The sequence below is a fragment of the Pseudophryne corroboree genome, chromosome 6, assembly GCF_028390025.1.
Source record: "Pseudophryne corroboree isolate aPseCor3 chromosome 6, aPseCor3.hap2, whole genome shotgun sequence".
NCBI lineage: Eukaryota > Metazoa > Chordata > Amphibia > Anura > Myobatrachidae > Pseudophryne > Pseudophryne corroboree.
The window spans coordinates 490586358-490607949 of record NC_086449.1 but is presented as its reverse complement, the minus strand read 5'-3'; the positions used below and the strand labels follow the sequence as shown (position 1 = coordinate 490607949).

Sequence of the window (21592 nt, the reverse complement as noted above, 5' to 3'; positions counted from 1 at the left end):
TTCAGCCATTAATTTGCTCAACTTGTTCTTAATAGTGCTGTTCACTCTCCACCTTTGCACTCGCCTGTGGACGGTACGGAGTATGCAGCTTGCTATTAATTCCCATCAGTTTGCACATGACCTGAAAGACTTCACCTGTAAAATGGGTACCCCTGTCACTTTCAATTATTCTAGGGATACCATATCTACACACAAATTCCTGCACAATTATCTTTGCAATGAACGTAGCAGTATTTGTGGCAGCAGGGAACGCTTCTACCCAGTTGGAAAATACATCAATACAAACTAACACATATTTTAAATTCCTACAGGGTGGTAACTGTATGAAATCGATTTGTATTACCTGAAAAGGTCCGTCTGTCGGGGGGCTATGGGATGGCTCTGTTGGTATTGACTTACCAATATTCTTCCTCAAGTAAGTAAAACATGTCATTGCTCTCTTACCTGCATGAGAAGAGAATCCTGGCGCACACCAGTAGGCTCTCACCAGTTTACACATACCCTCTCTGCCCAGATGAGTCAGACCGTGTGCCGCCTCAGCTAGACTTGGAAGATATGCTCTGGGGGCCACTGGCTTACCGTGTCCACCTGTCCAAAGTCCTGAGGACTCCTGGCCATACCCCTTTGACCTCCAGGCCACCTTTTCCTGTAAAGAACACAGATCTTGCATTTCAATTAATTTTTGTGTATTGATTGTGTTGAATGTCATCAGTGATGTGATGTTCGTTTGTATAGGGGTGCTGGCTGCTGATTTAGCTGCTTCGTATGCCCGGCTGTTACCAAGTGAAATTGGGTCTTGGTTGTAAGTATGTGCTTTGCACTTGATAACAGTCCTACTCTGTCTGGTTCATGTATCGCTGTTAGAAGCCTTTTTATGTGGGACGCATGCGCTACAGGTGTGCCAGCTGCTGTCATGACATTTCTGAGGCGCCATAGGGCCCTTAAATCATGCACTACTCCAAAGGCATACCTAGAATCCGTGTATATATTAGCTGACTTACCCTTGGCCAATTCACATGCTCTGGTTAGGGCGACCAACTCAGCAACTTGTGCAGAGTGCGGTGGGCCCAGGCGTTCAGCTTCTATGATACCTCTGTCGTCTACAACTGCATATCCAGTGCACAAGTCTCCCGATTCTGTCTGTCTGTGGCAACTATGGTCAGTGTAGACGGTAAAGTCTTTTCCTTCCAGTGGGTTGTCACTGATGTCCGGTCTCGCTGTGAAAGTCTGATTCAGGTATTCCATACAATCATGCTTATCAGTATCTGCACTAAATCCTCCTTCACCATTATTTTCATCCTCCACCCTTTGTGCCTGTCCAGGCACACTTGGCAAGTAAGTTGCAGGATTTAGTGAGCTGCATCTCTTAATGGTTATGTTTACCGGGGCCATCAGTGATAATTCCCACTTTGTAAACCGAGCAGATGAGACATGTCTGGTTTGGGCTGAGTTCAGTAAGGCTGATACTGCATGAGGTTTATGAATGGTCAGGTCATGTCCTAACACTACGTCCTCGCTTTTACTTACCAGCAAAGCTATCGCTGCAACACTTCGCAAGCAAGCGCGGGAGCGCTCAGAAGCAGGATTCCTCCTTCTTGCTTGAACTTCTGTATTACTCTGGGCGGGAGTGACACCGGAACAAATACATATGGCAGCTGAAAGTTTAACTGAATTGCCAGTACGTCCACGAACGATGCTTGAAGATCCCTTGTCTTTGCTTCGAAGACCGGAACCTTGTGATTGTGTCGATACGCCATCAGGTCTACATCTGGAAGGCCACACCTGTCACGAGGTGTTGAAACACTTCTAGATGGAGGCTCCACTGTCCTGCGTGTACTTCCTGATGACCGAGAAAGTCCGCTTCCCAGTTTAGGACCCCCGGAATGAATACTGCCGATATGGCTGGCAGATGGCGTTCCGCCCATTGAAGAATCCTTTGTACTTCCCTCATTGCCATGCGGCTTTGAGTGCCGCCTTGATGATTGATGTAGTGGTGGCGTTGTCCGACTGTACTTGAACAGGTCTGTTCTGTATTAAATGCTGGGCCAAGTTCAATGAGTTGAACACCGCCCGCAATTCCAGAATGTTTATCGGGAGGAGTGACGACTCCTTGGTCCACCGACCCTGAAGGGAGTGTTCTCCAACACCGCGCACCAACCTCTCAGACTGGCATCCATCATCAGAAGGACTCAGTTGGAGATCCAGAAGGGATGACCCCTGCTCAATCGTTGGTCCTGAAGCCACCAGCTCAGTGACAGACTGACCTCCGGAGATTAGGAGATCATTTGAGACCTGATCTGGTGAGGCAGGCCGTCTTACTTGGCAAGAATCATCTTCTGCAGAGGGCGGGAGTGAAGTGGAGCGTACTCCACCATGTTGAAAGCTGACACTGAGACCTATCACATGTATCGACACTTGCGGACGAGATAGGAAGCATCGAATCCTGTCCTGAAGCTTCAGGACTTTCTCCTGAGACAAGAACAACTGCTGGTTGTGAGTGTCCAACAATGCCCCCAGGTGCACCATGCTCGGAGCAGGGACCAGGGAAGATATCTTCCAGTTGATGAGTCACCTGTGGGGTTGCAGAAACTGGATCGTCCGATCCAGATGGCGTAGGAGAATTTCTGGGGAATTTGCCAGGATCAAGAAGTCGTCCAGGTACGGTAGGATCCTGACCCCTTGACGGTGGAGCACAGCAGTTATTACCGCCATGACCTTGGTGAAGACTCGTGGAGCCATGGTCAAACCTAAAGGTAACGCCCGAAATTGGCAATGGAGGTTGCCAACCGCAAACCACAGGTATTGCTGATAAGACATTGCAATGGGAATATGCAGGTAAGCATCCTGTATGTCCAGGGAGACCATATAATCATCACGTTCCAATGACAGACTATAGAGAAGAGTTTCTATACGAAACCTGGAGACCTTCACAAATTTGTTCAAGGACTTGAGGTTGAGCATAGGCCGGGATGACCCATTCGGTTTCTGGACTAGAAACAGCGGTGAATAGTACCCCTTGCCTGTCTAAACCAGAGGCACCTGTACTACCACTCCTGTGTCTAGGAGGGACTGTACCACCGAATGAAGAGTTTTCACCTGATCCGGTGGGACATCTGTCAGGCAAAATCGATGAGGGGGATGATTTTTGAAGGATACAGCGTAAACTCGAGTGACTACTTCCTGTACCAAGGCATCGGAAGTGGTCTTCAACCATTCCTGGGTATACCCTAGAAGTCGGCCCCCCACCCTGGGATCCCCCAGAGGGAGGCCTGCCCCATAATGCGGCAGGCTTATCAGTCTTGGAAGCAGGCTGATTGGCAGCCCAGGCCAATTTGGGCTTGGAAGTGCGAGCCTGTTTTGGGTAAGCCTGACCCTTTGCTTTCCCTGAAGGATGAAATGAGCAAAAGGAAGTACTCTTAGCCTTCGGCACCGAAGGAGCAGTACTAGGTAGACATGCTGTTTTAGCAGAAGCTAAGTCAGCCACTATCTTGTTGAGGTCTTCTCCAAAAAGAATGTCTCCCTTTAAAAGGGAGTACCTCCAGGGTTTTCTTGAGTCCAGATCCACAGACCAGGACCGTAACCAGAGAATCCGGCAAGCCAGAATGGACGTAGTAGAAGCCGTAGCCGCCAGAATACCGGCATCAGAAGCCGCCTCAATGTAATGAGAAGCTCTGACAATATAAGATAGACATTGTCTAGCATGATCAGAAGCGTTGAAAGGCAACTCCGCCTCCAGCTCCTGAGCCCACGCTTCAACAGCCTCTGCAGCCAATGTTGCTGCAATGGTGAGCCTATGTGCAGCACCAGATAGCATTTAAACAACCCTCCACACGCTTATCCGTCGGTTTTTCAGAGACATGACGGTACTTACCGGCAGAGCTGAGGATACCACCAGCCATGCCACCTGCGAATCCACTGGCGGGGGTTTCCCAATTTTTACTTAACTCCGCTGCGAGTGGGTAGCGAGCCAGCATCTTCTTGTGAGGCGTGAATTTCTTTCCTGGATATTCCCAGGGCTCCTGACGTATGTCAACTAAATGGTCAGAATGAGGTAAAACGTGTTTAACCACTTTCTGACGTTTAAACCTGTCCGGTTTCTTAGGGGCAGCATCAGGCTCCGGGTCATCAGTAATTTGAAGAATGGTCCTGATAGCCTGCAACAAGTCAGGAACATCCACCTGTGAAACAGATTCCCCATCAGAAGCGTAGGGTTCAGAATCTGTGGGGTCAGTATAAACGCCATCCTCATCAGACGAGGAGTCTGGGACATTGGTGGAGGAAGTAATGGCCCGCTTAGAGGACTCCTTGGTCTTAGGCGGGGGAGGGTTAGACTTTTGAGTAGTCAGTGATTGGTTCAATTGCTGTAACTGAGCAGACAGTTGATCTGCCCATGGCGGGTTAACCGCAGGGACCATAAGCGGTTGTAACGTCACAGGAGGTCCCATAGGGTGAGTTAGTCTAGTTACCATCGTATTCTATAGCATGGAGAAGGTAGCCCACGGTGGGTCATTTTGAACCCCTGTTGCTACAGTCCCACTTGGGGGTAAAGATCCGACCTGTGCCCTTGCCCTGGTGGTCTAGTGGGGTCCCTGTACTACCACAGTATCCGCGCCAGCGCGCTTGGCCCGCCTCCCACTGGCCGCGCGGTATTGCGATTTGCCAGGGGGATCCACTTACCTCCTCCCTGAGTGCGGCCACGCGATCCAGGAGAACAGCGGTCGTTTGTGTGACTAACAGGAAGAAAACCGGAGCCTCCGCTGTAAGTACCTGGCAACCAGGGTACGGGAGTATACAGCACTGCTGGGGGAGGTGATGGAGCTGCAGCAGGAGATGTCTGACTGACATCTAAAACAGACAGTGCCTTTGCTGCAGCCCTTGAAGTCTTCATTTTTCTTTTTAAAGCTTCTTCTCAAGGCTACTGGAGGAGCCCCCTTTGTATGCCTGCTTACTGCATGGCACCAACTACAAATTTGAGCTCCTGTGCACAGAGGCGGGGTTATAAAGGAGGCAGCGCTAGGCATTCTGGGAACAGTTAATGCTTTGAGCCTGTTGGTGCCTTGGATCAAGATCCTACTCTACACCCCCAATGTCATTCCCTGTGGAGCCCAGTGTACCCCGCAGCAGAAACCATTATTCTCACTGTGTCAGTATTCTTGCATGCTGCATTTTTCTAAACATATTTGTTTAAATGTGCCAGTTTGACCTTACAGCTGTGCCCAGTGTCATATGTGCTCTCGGACTATACGGTCTATCCTTCTGAGTGTTAATGTAAAGCACTAGCTGGTAAAATTGTAGCCAGAAAGTGCTTCACAAACAGGATAAAATGGAATTTAGTATTTCGGCAGAGATTGCTTTTATTTATTTATTTACTTTTGTTTGTTTCTTGTTCTGTAGATGAACGAAATAAAGAAAAAAATCTTTAAGTGTTTGGGCTTTTTTTATTTTGTATGTCATTTTAAATGATAGAATGATGATGCTTGCACAATATTAAAATCTTCATTCTAATTGAAATGGTTTATTTGCACACATTTTGTATGGACTTGAGGCTTTAAGAATGTTGTTCTTAATATATGGACATGAAATTTTGGAGATAAGAATGGCAGTATCAGAAAAGGAAAAAATTTAAGGCGCAGGTAGAGAGGGATGGGTTCCATAAACAATGAAAAATGGAGCCTTATCAGATTCATGATAGTGATTATTATAGGTGAAGTCTGTGTTCGAGGATATGTATTTGTAACACCAAGATGGCTGCATCACCTTTTGCATGCTCCTGATCATCTCCATAAAACATCTGAAATTCACCACAACTGACCTATAAATCATCGTAAATATCCAAGGACTTACCTTTAACTTGTTCTACTCTACGCGGACATCTGATCAAAATCAACGGATTGCATTCCTGCGCTGAGATACACACTAGACTGAAACCTCTGCAACTCTCCACTTAGAAGTCCTTCAGTTTGGAATCTACTGTGCTCTGCATTGGACATCCCAGACAAGGTACTGTGAACTACAACCTATATTTGGCTCCATCCAGCCCCTCACTTAGACATCATTCACCTCTGTTCTCTGAGCAAAAAATAACTGACTTCTTGCATTAATCAACTAATATACAGCATATTCAGGCTCTGAATCACTGAAGGGTCACTGCTCACTTCAATTTGCAAGAGCCATTTGTCAAAGTCGAAAAATATTGTAATACATATGCCTTGTACTAACCCCATGCACATGCCCGCTGCGCGAGCACTCGCTCTGCCGTGCGTGCGCATATCCGCACTTTGCGTAACGGAGCTTTCACGGCCATGCGCCTTGGCGCGTGGTATGCGCATTTACGGTAGAGTTTGTGAGCGTGTAGCGTGTTATTAGAACATTACATATTTAACCCATATAGCGTACATCTTAGATATAGTTCCCCTAGACCATGTCAGCGAGTATACTAGTTTAAACAGTTCCTGGACAGAGAGATTCGCCTTTGCATGATAGGAAGGGTCAGATAAAGGTTAGAAGGTGATGTCTAGTATCCAGCTGTAGGGTATTTTGAGGGTAATATTCCGGTGTTAGTTAGAGAAAGATCGCTTGTTCCTGCGTATAGTTATGTACAAAAGTAGAATATGAACTTTAACTGTATTTACTGTAAATTACACATGCGGTGGGAATCCAGAGGATACCACCCACAAGAGCAGTTGGGGAAAGACATCGCCCACCTATTCAAATCCACCTATGACCTCTTCTGTAAAGTAGAGACACATCTCTGTGTCCAATGAACAATGAGATTACAGTGACCATTGTATTGTGTATGCATGTTGTGTATAAAAGGACCATTGTTGCCTGGCCGGTCAGGAGACTCTGAACGCTTTCTATCTGACTAGCGGAGGACCAGCCTGGGTTGCGCTTGCTGTACATTCTCTGTAGCCATTATTCTGTTTAGATTTACTTGTTAGCCTGTAGTGTATGATTTGTATTGTTTTACTTTTTTGGGAATGAATCCACTGAGGCTTTAGAACCCGGTGGTTTCAACTACAAATCCGTGTGGTGTTTTCAATTTCCTGCACGAGGGTTTAAAGTAGTTTAATCTGTTTAAGGTGTATAAGCATTGATAAGGTGTACGCACTGCGGGTACTTTATACCGCCAGTGCTACTTAAGGTTTAAGAGATAACATCGTTGCAGTACTTTGCTGCTAAGGTTTAAAGTGTAAGCATATCATTACATTGTATCATTAACAAGGTTTAAAGGTTATCAATTTGTGTGCGCTCGCTGTGTGTTCTCTGTACACTCAGCGCTGCGTGTGTACGCCAAGTGCGTACCACGTGCAGGACTCTGTACGCAAATAGCGTACAAAGTGCGTAGCACGTGCATTTAGTCTAGCGGCCATAGTGGCTCCACGGTAAAAGTGTATTTAGAGGTATAGCTTTGTGGTCTAAGGTAATATCGACATTATCAATTGGGAGCTCGTCCGGTTCCTTCTCATACCCGCAGCCTAGCAGAGTTTTCGCAGACTTTATCTATCAGCAAAGGGCGGAGAGGTATCCCCTGTAAACCTTCTCTTGGTCGGGGGATACAATAAGTGCTGATTAGATAAGCGTCTGCCCTGCATGGTTTGAAGGGATGCTGGAGGGATCCGTAAGGTAAGAACGCAAAAGCTATTTTCTCTAACGTCCTAGTGGATGCTGGGGACTCCGAAAGGACCATGGGGAATAGCGGCTCCGCAGGAGACTGGGCACAAAGTAAAAGCTTTAGGACTAGCTGGTGTGCACTGGCTCCTCCCCCTATGACCCTCCTCCAAGCCTCAGTTAAGATTTTGTGCCCGAACGAGAAGGGTGCAATCTAGGTGGCTCTCCTGAGCTGCTTAGAGTAAAAGTTTAAATAGGTTTTTTATTTTCAGTGAGACCTGCTGGCAACAGGCTCACTGCATCGAGGGACTAAGGGGAGAAGAAGCGAACTCACCTGCGTGCAGAGTGGATTGGGCTTCTTAGGCTACTGGACATTAGCTCCAGAGGGACGATCACAGGCCCAGCCATGGATGGGTCCCGGAGCCGCGCCGCCGGCCCCCTTACAGATGCTGAAGCAAGAAGAGGTCCATAAATCGGCGGCAGAAGACTTTCCTGTCTTCATAAGGTAGCGCACAGCACTGCAGCTGTGCGCCATTGCTCTCAGCACACTTCACACTTCGGTCACTGAGGGCGCTGGGGGGGGGGGCGCCCTGGGAAGCAATGAATTTACCTTATTTGGCAAAAAATACATCACATATAGCTCCTGGGCTATATGGATGTATTTAACCCCTGCCAGTTTTCCAGAAAAAAGCGGGAGAAGAGCCCGCCGTGAAGGGGGCGGGGCCTATCTCCTCAGCACACAGCGCCATTTTTCCCACACAGCTCCGCTGGTAGGAAGGCTCCCAGAATCTCCCCTGCATCCTGCAACTACAGAAACAGGGTAAAAAAGAGAGGGGGGCACTTATTTGGCAAAATAACAGATATAAGCAGCTATAAGGGATAGACACTTATTGTAAGGTTGTCCCTATACATATATAGCGCTCTGGTGTGTGCTGGCAAACTCTCCCTCTGTCTCCCCAAGGGGCTAAGTGAAACGCCCGTTACCTCAGTGGGTCGACACGGACACAGACACTGACTCCAGTGTCGACGGTGAAGAAACAAAAGTATTTTCCAGTAGGGCCACACGTTACATGATCACGGCAATGAAGGAGGTTTTGCACATCTCTGATACTGCAAGTACCACAAAAAGGGGTATTATGTGGGGTGTGAAAAAACTACCCGTAGTTTTTCCTGAATCAGATGAATTGAATGAAGTGTGTGATGAAGCGTGGGTTACCCCCGACAAAAAACTGCTAATTTCTAAAAAATTATTGGCACTATATCCCTTCCCACCAGAGGTTAGGGCTCGTTGGGAAACACCCCCTAGGGTGGATAAGGCGCTCACACGCTTATCAAAACAAGTGGCGTTACCGTCTCCAGAAACGGCCGCCCTTAAGGAGCCAGCAGATAGGAGGCTGGAAAATATCCTTAAAAGTATATACACTCATACTGGTGTTATACTGCGACCAGCAATCGCCTCAGCCTGGATGTGCAGTGCTGGGGTGGCTTGGTCGGATTCCCTGACTGAAAATATTGATACCCTGGACAGGGACAATATATTATTGACTATAGAGCATTTAAAGGATGCATTCCTATATATGCGAGATGCACAGAGAGACATTTGCACTCTGGCATCAAGGGTAAGTGCGATGTCCATTTCTGCCAGAAGAGGATTATGGACGCGACAGTGGTCAGGGGATGCGGATTCCAAACGGCATATGGAAGTATTGCCGTATAAAGGGGAGGAGTTATTTGGGGGCGGTCTATCGGACCTGGTGGCCACGGCAACGGCTGGGAAATCCACCTTTTTACCCCAAGTCACCTCGCAGCAGAAAAAGATACCGTCTTTTCAGGCTCAGTCCTTTCGTCCCCATAAGGGCAAGCGGGCAAAAGGCCACTCATATCTGCCCCGGGGCAGAGGAAGGGGAAAAAGACTGCAACAGACAGCTTCTTCCCACGAACAGAAGCCCTCCCCCGCTTCTGCCAAGTCCTCAGCATGACGCTGGGGCCTTACAAGCGGACTCAGGCACGGTGGGGGCCCGTCTCAAGAATTTCAGCGCGCAGTGGGCTCACTCGCAAGTGGACCCCTGGATCCTGCAGGTAGTATCTCAGGGGTACAAATTGGAATTCGAGACGTCTCCCCCTCGCCGGTTCCTGAAGTCTGCTTTACCAACGTCTACCCCCGACAGGGAGGCGGTATTGGAAGCCATTCACAAGCTGTATTCCCAGCAAGTGATAATCAAGGTACCCCTCCTACAACAGGGAAAGGGGTATTACTCCACGCTGTTTGTGGTACCGAAGCCGGACGGCTCGGTGAGACCCATTTTAAATCTGAAAGCCTTGAACACTTACATAAAAAGGTTCAAGTTCAAGATGGAGTCACTCAGAGCAGTGATAGCGAACCTGGAAGAAGGGGACTACATGGTGTCTCTGGACATCAAGGATGCTTACCTCCATGTCCCAATTTGCCCTTCTCACCAAGGGTACCTCAGGTTTGTGGTACAGAACTGTCACTATCAGTTTCAGACGCTGCCGTTTGGATTGTCCACGGCACCCCGGGTCTTTACCAAGGTAATGGCTGAAATGATGATTCTTCTTCGAAGAAAAGGCGTCTTAATTATCCCTTACTTGGACGATCTCCTGATAAGGGCACGGTCCAGAGAACAGTTAGAGGTCGGAGTAGCACTATCTCAAATACTACTACGACAGCACGGATGGATTCTAAATATTCCAAAATCGCAGCTGATTCCGACGACACGTCTGCTGTTCCTAGGGATGATTCTGGACACAGTACAGAAAAAGGTGTTTCTCCCGGAAGAGAAAGCCAGGGAGTTATCCGACCTAGTCAGGAAACTCCTAAGACAAGGCCAGGTGTCAGTGCATCAGTGCACAAGGGTCCTGGGAAAGATGGTGGCTTCTTACGAAGCGATTCCATTCGGCAGATTCCACGCAAGAACTTTTCAGTTGGATCTGCTAGACAAATGGTCCGGATCGCATCTTCAAATGCATCAGCGGATAACCCTGTCTCCAAGGACAAGGGTGTCTCTCCTGTGGTGGTTACAGAGTGCTCATCATCATTTGGCGTAAATATGTTGCGTGGTGCGAGGCCAGGAAGGCCCCTACGGAGGAATTTCAACTGGGTCGATTCCTGCATTTCCTGCAAACAGGACTGTCTATGGGCCTCAAATTAGGGTCCATTAAGGTTCAAATTTCGGCCCTGTCGATATTCTTCCAAAAAGAACTAGCTTCTGTTCCTGAAGTTCAGACGTTTGTCAAGGGAGTACTGCATATACAGCCTCCTTTTGTGCCTCCAGTGGCACCTTGGGATCTCAATGTAGTGTTGGGATTCCTAAAATCACATTGGTTTGAACCACTCACCACTGTGGACTTGAAATATCTCACATGGAAAGTGGTAATGCTGTTAGCCCTGGCTTCAGCCAGGCGTGTATCAGAATTGGCGGCTTTATCCTATAAAAGCCCTTACCTAATTTTTCATACGGACAGGGCAGAATTGAGGACTTGTCCTCAATTTCTCCCTAAGGTGGTTTCAGCATTTCACTTAAACCAACCTATTGTGGTGCCTGCGGCTACTAGGGACTTGGAGGATTCCAAGTTGCTGGACGTAGTCAGGGCCCTGAAAATATGTTTCCAGGACGGCTGGAGTCAGAAAATCTGACTCGCTGTTTATCCTGTATGCACCCAACAAGCTGGGTGCTCCTGCTTCTAAGCAGACGATTGCTCGTTGGATTTGTAGTACAATTCAGCTTGCACATTCTGTGGCAGGCCTGCCACAGCCAAAATCTGTAAAAGCCCATTCCACACGGAAAGTGGGCTCATCTTGGGCGGCTGCCCGAGGGGTCTCGGCTTTACAACTTTGCCGAGCAGCTACTTGGTCAGGGGCAAACACGTTTGCTAAATTCTACAAATTTGATACCCTGGCTGAGGAGGACCTGGAGTTCTCTCATTCGGTGCTGCAGAGTCATCCGCACTCTCCCGCCCGTTTGGGAGCTTTGGTATAATCCCCATGGTCCTTTCGGAGTCCCCAGCATCCACTAGGACGTTAGAGAAAATAAGAATTTACTTACCGATAATTCTATTTCTCATAGTCCGTAGTGGATGCTGGGCGCCCATCCCAAGTGCGGATTGTCTGCATTACTTGTACATAGTTATTGTTACAAAAATCGGGTTATTGTTGTTGTGAGCCATCTTTTCAGAGGCTCCTTCTGTTATCATGCTGTTAACTGGGTTCAGATCACAAGTTGTACGGTGTGAATGGTGTGGCTGGTATGAGTCTTACCCGGGATTCAAAATCCTTCCTTATTGTGTACGCTCGTCCGGGCACAGTATCCTAACTGAGGCTTGGAGGAGGGTCATAGGGGGAGGAGCCAGTGCACACCAGCTAGTCCTAAAGCTTTTACTTTGTGCCCAGTCTCCTGCGGAGCCGCTATTCCCCATGGTCCTTTCGGAGTCCCCAGCATCCACTACGGACTATGAGAAATAGAATTATCGGTAAGTAAATTCTTTTTTTTTTTAATCTGTAAATTTCTGTTTGGCGCCAAATGCGCACGCAACACACGCATACACCTGTATTTTGTACTTTGCATATCTGCTCACACTTGCCATAATTACTGATTACTAGATTTATTTTGACCTGTACTGGAAAATTTGTTGCTATTTAGTTAACATATAGAGTTAATATTTAAGGGAGTAAGTGTAAGACGCACACGCAGCCTGGCCTAGTAAAGGTTTATACAGTGGAAACTGTGTGTAGTGTTAAGTGAGCGATTATAGTTAAATATCGCTTACATTTATAGAAGTGTGGGATTTGTAGTACTGCGGACGTACGGCCTTTGCATACGTGTCTCGGACAATGTTCGGGACTGCGTACGCAACGTAAAGGCCTACGCATGTGGCGTGTTTGCGCAACATGCGTAACAGTACGACCGCTAAATACAAATCACACAATAGCATTGTTTTAGTTTAGGCGCGAGACGGTAGCCACGCGATAATAGCACAAATTTGTTCAGTTTCCAATATTTAGGTTAAAAAAAAAACAAAAAAAAAAACTTTTTCTGTATTAGCTTTCCCCAGAGGTATCTGTTGAAAAAGAGAGAAAAGACAAAAAACCCTTGTTTGGGAGCACTCGTTTGTAATGATTTGTGTAATATAAGTAGAATAAATGATAAGTGAAATAAAACTTAACCTTTAATTGTTTCTTGAATAAAAAGAAATAAATGTGGAATGATTTTGAGACTCGTGTCTAATGTTTGAAAAAAGGAACTTGTTTGACCTTTTTAGCAAATGAGGTACAAGTTACTGAGAGAAGGTGAAAATATCAGAAGCAATATGTTTGATGAATATCAATGTGTTCTGATGAAGTAAGTGTATCCAGAACAATCACTGTACATGCCTTGGAATGAAGGTTTCAATGGAAGCGTGATATGGTAGCAAGGTTGAGTTGACTGAACAGAATCTTTTGAGAAAGAAAAGGGGGCCCACTGCACCTGGTATTCTCAGGGGGTTTCCCATCCTGATACTGACCAGGCCAAAAACAAGTCAACCTTTTATCCTCAGGATAACCAAAGTCCTGAGATAAAGGTGTTCTTGGATCTGGTGTCACGTGACTTTGACAAACTTTACCGACGCCAGAAATCTTTTAGATCAATTGACAACCTATCCAGACAACAGAAAGCAGCTATAAAAGAGATGCAAAAATGGGACGACATCCAGATCAAAATGTCAGATAAAGGAGGAAATATTGTGATATGGCAGACTACACTATATCTCAAAGAGGCCAATAGACAATTGAAAGATACCTCCTGCTACAAAACGACCTTATTTGATCCCACACAGAACTTCTCAAACCTTTATTCTCGGATCATTAACAAATATCTTCAACAAAGTACCATCACAAAAACAGAATGGGACTATCTGAACACCCCGCACCCAAGGACGCCGACACTTTATTTGCTACCTAAAGTCCACAAAAATGTGGACAATCCACCGGGACGACCCATTATATCAGGTAATGGGGGCCTTCTAGAAAAAGCCAGCTGCTTCCTTGATGTTCACTTGCGACAACATGTCCTCACCCTTCCTTCATATGTCAAGGATACGACTGATGTCCTGAAGAAAATCCAAGGTATACGCTTGGAAGACTCCCACATAATGGTTGGATTAGATGTTGAATCTCTATACACATCCATCGAACACGATTTGGGCATCAATGCAGTTAAATATTTTCTGTCCATGGGTGATGATGGTGATTTTCAGGATTTCCTCTTGGAATTACTCCATTTTGTGTTGAATCACAACTACTTTCTTTTCAACATCGCTTCTATGTACAGACCAGGGGCACCGCTATGGGGGCGGCATGTGCCCCCACATATGCGAACCTCTTTTTGGGCTGGTGGGAACGGGAAATGGTATTCAACGATGATCAAGAGGAATACACTAACCACATTCTGATCTGGATACGTTACATCGACGATATTTTTATGATCTGGGATGGCACCCAAGACAAACTGGATCAATATATCCTTTCTCTCAATACCAATCAGATCAATATGAAATTTACATATACCAGCAGTAAATCTTCCATTCCATTCCTTGATCTCAGGATATATTGAGATGAGACCAACACAGTAGCCACTGAAATCTTCAGGAAAGAGACTTCAACCAACAGCTTACTTCATTCAACTAGTAGCCATTTTCCATCAACCATTAAAAACATTCCCAAAGGAGAATTCCTCAGATTAAAAAGGAATTGCACTGAAGACTCCACCTTTCAAACTAAAAGCATTGATTTGGCTGCAAGATTGAAAGAACGAGGATACAGCAACAGACTTATCAAAAGGGCCAAATCCGAAGTGCAGAAAGTAGAACGGGATTCCTTGGTCTTCCCTACTACAAAAATTAAGGAAGATAAAAACACCCTACGCTTTATCGGTGACTTCTGTAAAAATTGGAAAGATGCAAGAAAAATCTTGCAAACCCATTGGCACGTCTTGAAAATGGATGAGGACATCTCGGACCATATTGGTCAGAACATCAACATGAGCTGGAGGAGGGCACCAAATTTAAAAGATAAACTGGTAAGAAGCTATTTCTCACAGCCCTCAAAGCCAAGACCTCTCAAAGGTAGCTATCCTTGCGGTAAATGTAAATTGTGCCCACACATCTCTAACCTTACGACAATCATGGACAGATTCAACCAGCAGATCACAGTGCATGATTTTTTCAACTGTAGGACAGAGAATGTGATCTATTGCATCTCTTGTACCTGAAACTTAAGGTACGTGGGCATGACATCTCGCATGTTCAAAGTCAGGGCACTTGAACATATTAGTACGGTGAGAAACGCCAAATCAGACTTAGCCCAATTCAAGAAGCTCACCACAGTCGCCAGACATTTCTTACGTTTTCATGACAGTCGAACAGAAGATCTTTATTTCTCAGGTCTGGAACATGTAAAAATGGGATTAAGAGGCGGAGATTATTGCATGGCACTCCAGAAAAAGGAATCCGAATGGATTTTTAAGGTGGACACTCTAATTCCCAAAGGTTTAAATGAATACATCAACTACAGCATCTTTCTGCCCACATAACTCCAATATCCATCCATCCTGCTCCCCTCCCACCTTTATTCCTGTCCATCCCCTTCCTGTCCCTCCTCCAAACCTTCACCCCAACCCTCACCTTTCTCCTTTCCTTTTCTTTCCACCTCCCCTCTTCCTTTCCTTCCCCCACATTCTTCTCTTCCACCTTTCTCTTTCTACCACTCATCCTCTCTTTTCCTTTTCTTCCTCTTTCCTCTTTTTCCTTTCCACAACTCCCCATCGCATTCCAAATCACCCATCCACTTTCTTTCCCTCTCTCTCTTTTCCTTCATTTTCTTTCCTTTTTCTATTCATTCCTTCACTCCCCCCTTTTTTTCCCACCCCCTCCTTTCATCTTTACTGCACATAATGTATTCTTTTTTCACTTTTCCCACAGCCCATAACCCTAACCTCTCCCTTCACTTGCCACAATTTCTCCATGGCCCTCCAGACCCTGTCATTTCCACCCACATTTCCCCCTCACACTCAATACTCCTTTTGCAGACAACACCCAACACAATACTCACAGACTCTCCCATCCACACACTCACATCCATCATGTCATCATCCACTCCTTCCATACGTTACACCCCCCTTTTTTCGCACTAATCTTCACACTCAAGCCACAACCCCTTTCACTATTAGCTCAATTCTCTTTCATTTCTGTGTAGCACTCCCTCACCCACTCCCATTCATTTCAACACCCATTTCTCACCATATTTATATTCATATTCATTCCTATTACTATCATTTTATTCAATAATTTCATTTTGATTCTACTTCATCTTAATTTTCACTATTTAGTTATACATCAATCCTATTTAGTATTTTTATTTTATTTTTATTATTATTTTTATTTTCATCCCTATATTTATTTTATATTTATTTTCTTCTTTATTTTCATTTTCATTTATATTTTTATTTATTTTTATTTTCATATTTATATTTATTTTTATTTTATTTTAATATTTATTTTTACTTTCATCTATTTCCATTTATTATTTATCATTATCACCACTACTATATTTATTTCAATTTATATTCACTCCACCATCTTCCTATTCTTCAATTCTATATTCACCCCTTATCTTTCCCATTTACATTTTTCATTTCTGCACTCACTTATCTTTCTCCCACTCTCATTCACATTTCATTACACTCACAGTCCTCCATTCCATTCCTCATCCTTTCCCTTCCCTTTTCCAAAATGGATTCCACAGGGTATCCCACTCGAGATCTGATAGGTCTAACCAGCAGTCAGTCGAATCTAAGTAACAAATCATTGGTTATCTCAACCTTTAAGTACTGGCCACAAGAGAGCAGTAGAGAGAGGCTCTCGTGACCAAGCCCAATCAGGTGAAACGTACGTCGAGGAGAGAATGTCCGTAGTGACGTCATCGCGGCCACGCCCATTCCGGAAGCGGGCGGCCGCGTTCATCACTGTAGCGGGACTGTGAACAGAGGAGACCTGGACAACGTTCGCCGCATACCTTGCGGCTGCGGTAACTGACACTAGATCACCAGGGTTTTAAATGTGCAGCAGGAATCACTAGTGCTTAATGACATTTAAATCCGTTGCCTAACACCGACTGCATACTGGATTTTGTCCACAAACACAGTAGTAGTGATAACAGATACTAAATCTACCACTACACTCTCTGTTTTGAACAGTGTTCTATTTGCAGATAAAAATCTGCATAATTCTGTCCTAATACCCGCCCATGCCTCCAAGGTTTACTTATTAGATACAGGTATTCAACTGTGATTTATACACACAAGTGCATGCCCATGCCTCCAAGGTTTACTTATTAGATACAGGTATTCAACCGTGATTTATACACACAAGTGCAATCATGGTAACATTTTCTATTTATTGTGATTACAACACACATGTGTATTTATGGTAGCATTATTCTATTCTCTGGCATTTATCATAGAATAATTGACACTTGGTATTAACCGTTCCTACTCTGAATATAAGGTTAAGAGTACCATTTGTGAGCCAGCCTTGAGCTCCTTACCAGCATTTTTGGCTTTAATCGTAGAATAATTGACATTTGGTATTAACCTTTTCTACTCTGAATATAAGGCTAATAGTACCATTTGGGAGCCAGCTTTGAGCTCCTTGTCAGCATATGATCATTCATCTGGCTTTCCCTCAGGGGACCAGCAATTATTGTGTTAATTGTCATTCAAAATTGAGTTATTTTCCAGCTCTGTTCTATTACTAACTGGTATAGATCAATCTCTTCTTACAAAAAGACTCTATATATACTATCCATGAGCCAGCCTTGAGCTCTTTTTCCATCTATAAGCCTTTTTCTGAGGTCATATTTTCATTTTTTTATTTGTAAGTTTTTAATATTTTTTTCCCAGTTCAAGCATTAAGATATATACACACACCATATATTATCTTTTCAGCATTTCCATGGGAGTTCACCATCTGCCGAACTTCACTTACCACACTATACCTCTATCAATTCTAGACACTTAGAATCATCTTGACACACTTTGTCCGGAAATACCAACTGAGACCATCAGTGGCCTTGGTTGAGTGTGAAGTACAGAAAGCAGTGTACTCTCCCTTTCCATTCATATTTTCCCCATACTGGCCCACGGCCATACTACCCTGAATACGCCCGATCTTGTCCAATCTCTGAAGCTAAGCAGGCATGGCCTGGTCAGTACTAGGAAGGAGAACCTCCTGAGAATACCAGGTGGTAAAAATACCCTTTTTAATTCTCCAACGCTTTCTATATTTCTACTTCTGCTTCTGGAAAAACACTCCCGGACTACACATGGTTGATTTATGTACAGTACGGACATTAGGAGTGGATTCTCTTTTTCATCTCTTTCCTTATTTTTCCTACAACAGGCCCACAGCCATACTACCCTGAATGCGCCCGATCTTGTCCGATCTCGGAAGCTAAGCAGGTATGGCCTGGTCAGTATCAGGATGGGAAACCCCCTGAGAATACCAGGTGCAGTGGGCCCCCTTTTCTTTCTCAAAAGATTCTGTTCAGTCAACTCAACCTTGCTACCATATCACGCTTCCATTGAAACCTTCATTCCAAGGCATGTACAGTGATTGTTCTGGATACACTTACTTCATCAGAACACATTGATATTCATCAAACATATTGCTTCTGATATTTTCACCTTCTCTCAGTAACTTGTACCTCATTTGCTAAAAAGGTCAAACAAGTTCCTTTTCTCTAACGTCCTAAGTGGATGTTGGGGACTCCGTCAGGACCATGGGGGGATAGCGGCTCCGCAGGAGACAGGGCACAAAAAGTAAGCTTTTAGGATCACATGGTGTGTACTGGCTCCTCCCCCTATGACCCTCCTCCAAGCCTCAGTTAGGTTTTTGTGCCCGTCCGAGCAGGGTGCAATCTAGGTGGCTCTCCTAAAGAGCTGCTTAGAAAAAGTTTTTTAGGTTTTTTATTTTCAGTGAGTCCTGCTGGCAACAGGCTCACTGCATCGAGGGACTTAGGGGAGAGAATTTCAACTCACCTGCGTGCAGGATGGATTGGATTCTTAGGCTACTGGACACCATTAGCTCCAGAGGGAGTCGGAACACAGGTCTCACCCTGGGGTTCGTCCCGGAGCCGCGCCGCCGACCCCCCTTACAGATGCTGAAGATTGAAGGTCCGGAAACAGGCGGCAGAAGGCTCTTCAGTCTTCATGAAGGTAGCGCACAGCACTGCAGCTGTGCGCCATTGTTGTCACACACTTAACACCAGACGGTCACGGAGGGTGCAGGGCGCTGCTGGGGGCGCCCTGGGCAGCAATATATAATACCTTTTTATGGCAAAAGAATACATCACATATAGCCATTAAGGCTATATGTATGTATTTAACCCATGCCAAATGTCTAAAACTCCGGGAGAAAAGCCAGCCGGAATAGGGGGCGGGGCTTATTCTCCTCAGCACACAGCGCCATTTTCCTGCTCAGCTCCGCTGTGAGGAAGGCTCCCAGGACTCTCCCCTGCACTGCACTACAGAAACAGGGTAAAACAGAGAGGGGGGGCATATTTTGGCGATATTTTTATATATTTAAGCGGCTATAAGGAACAACACTTATATAGGGTTGTTCCCATATATATTATAGCGCTTGGGTGTGTGCTGGCAAACTCTCCCTCTGTCTCCCCAAAGGGCTAGTGGGGTCCTGTCTTCGATAAGAGCATTCCCTGTGTGTCTGCTGTGTGTCGGTACGTGTGTGTCGACATATATGAGGACGATGTTGGCGTGGAGGCAGAGCAATTGCCGATAATGGTGATGTCACCCCCCAGGGAGTCGACACCGGAATGGATGGCTTTGTTTATGGAATTACGTGATAATGTCAGCACATTACAAAAATCAGTTGACGACATGAGACGGCCGGCAAACCAGTTAGTACCTGCCCAGGCGTCTCAGACACCGTCAGGGGCTGTAAAGCGCCCTTTACCTCAGTCGGTCGACACAGACACTGAATCTAGTGTCGACGGTGATGAAACAAACGTATTTTCAAGTAGGGCCACACGTTATATGATCACGGCAATGAAGGAGGCTTTGCATATCTCTGATACTACAAGTACCGAAAAAAGGGGTATTATGTGGGGGGTGAAAAAACTACCTGTAGTTTTTCCTGAATCAGAGGAATTAAATGATGTATGTGATGAAGCGTGGGTTAACCCAGATAGAAAAATGCTAATTTCAAAAAAGTTATTAGCATTATACCCTTTCCCGCCAGAGGTTAGGGCGCGCTGGGAAACACCCCCTAGGGTGGATAAGGCGCTCACACGCTTATCGAAACAAGTGGCGTTACCGTCTCCTGATACGGCCGCCCTCAAGGATCCAGCTGATAGGAGGCTGGAAACTACCCTGAAAAGTATATACACTCATACTGGTGTTATACTGCGACCAGCCATCGCCTCAGCCTGGATGTGCAGTGCTGGGGTCGTCTGGTTGGATTCCCTGACTGAAAATATTGATACCCTGGATAGGGACAGTATTTTATTGACTATAGAGCAATTAAAGGATGCTTTCCTTTATATGCGAGATGCGCAGAGAGATATTTGCACTCTGGCATCGAGAGTAAATGCGATGTCCATATCTGCCAGAAGGAGTTTATGGACGCGACAGTGGTCAGGTGATGCGGATTCCAAACGACATATGGAAGTATTGCCGTATAAAGGGGAGGAATTATTTGGCGTCGGTCTATCGGATCTGGTGGCTACGGCAACTGCCGGAAAATCCACTTTTTTACCTCAGACCCCCTCCCAACAGAAAAAGACACCGTCTTTTCAGCCGCAGTCCTTTCGTTCCTATAAGAACAAGCGGACAAAAGGACAGTCATATCTGCCTCGGGGCAGAGGAAGGGGTAAGAGAGGGCAGCAAGCAGCCCCTGCCCAGGAACAGAAGCCCTCCCAGGGTTCTGCAAAGCCCTCAGCATGACGCTGGGGCCTTACAAGCGGACTCAGGAACGGTGGGGGGTCGACTCAAGAATTTCAGCGCACAGTGGGCTTGCTCACAGGTGGACCCCTGGATTCTACAGGTAGTATCTCAGGGTTACAGGTTGGAATTCGAGAAGTCTCCCCCTCGCCGGTTCCTAAAGTCTGCTTTGCCAACGTCTCCCTCGGACAGGGCGACGGTATTGGAAGCCATTCACAAGCTGTTTGCTCAGCAGGTGATAGTCAAGGTACCCCTCCTACAACAGGGAAAGGGGTATTACTCCACGCTATTTGTGGTACCGAAGCCGGACGGCTCGGTAAGACCTATTCTAAATCTCAAATCTTTGAACCTGTACATACAAAAATTCAAGTTCAAGATGGAGTCACTCAGAGCAGTGATAGCGAATCTGGAAGAAGGGGACTTTATGGTGTCCCTGGACATAAAGGACGCTTACCTGCATGTCCCAATTTGCCCTTCACATCAAGGGTACCTCAGGTTCGTGGTGCAAAACTGTCATCAGTTTCAGACGCTGCCGTTTGGATTGTCCACGGCACCTCGGGTCTTTACCAAGGTAATGGCCGAAATGATGATCCTTCTACGAAGAAGAGGCGTATTAATTATCCCTTACTTGGACGATCTCCTGATAAGGGCAAGATCCAGAGAACAGCTGGAAGACGGAGTAGCACTAACCCAACTAGTGCTGCAACAACACGGGTGGATTCTGAATTTTCCAAAATCTCAGTTGACCCCGACGACACGTCTGCTGTTCCTGGGAATGATTCTGGACACGGTTCAGAAAAAGGTGTTTCTTCCGGAGGAGAAAGCCAGGGAGTTATCCGAACTTGTCAGGAACCTCCTAAAACCAGGGACAGTGTCTGTGCATCAATGCACAAGAGTCCTGGGAAAGATGGTGGCTTCTTACGAAGCGATTCCATTCGGCAGATTCCACGCACGAACTTTTCAGTGGGATC

The 21592-nt window shown here is 45.9% G+C and overlaps 1 protein-coding gene and 1 pseudogene across 2 annotated transcripts in view; both read left to right on the top strand.

Moving 5' to 3' along the window:
* The window catches only part of GXYLT1 (glucoside xylosyltransferase 1), a 262151-nt gene that overhangs the window by 161263 nt on the left and 79296 nt on the right, over positions 1–21592 (top strand). The gene's annotated exons all lie outside the window — the stretch shown is intronic.
* LOC134939008 (5S ribosomal RNA) lies at positions 18064–18181 on the top strand (annotated as a pseudogene).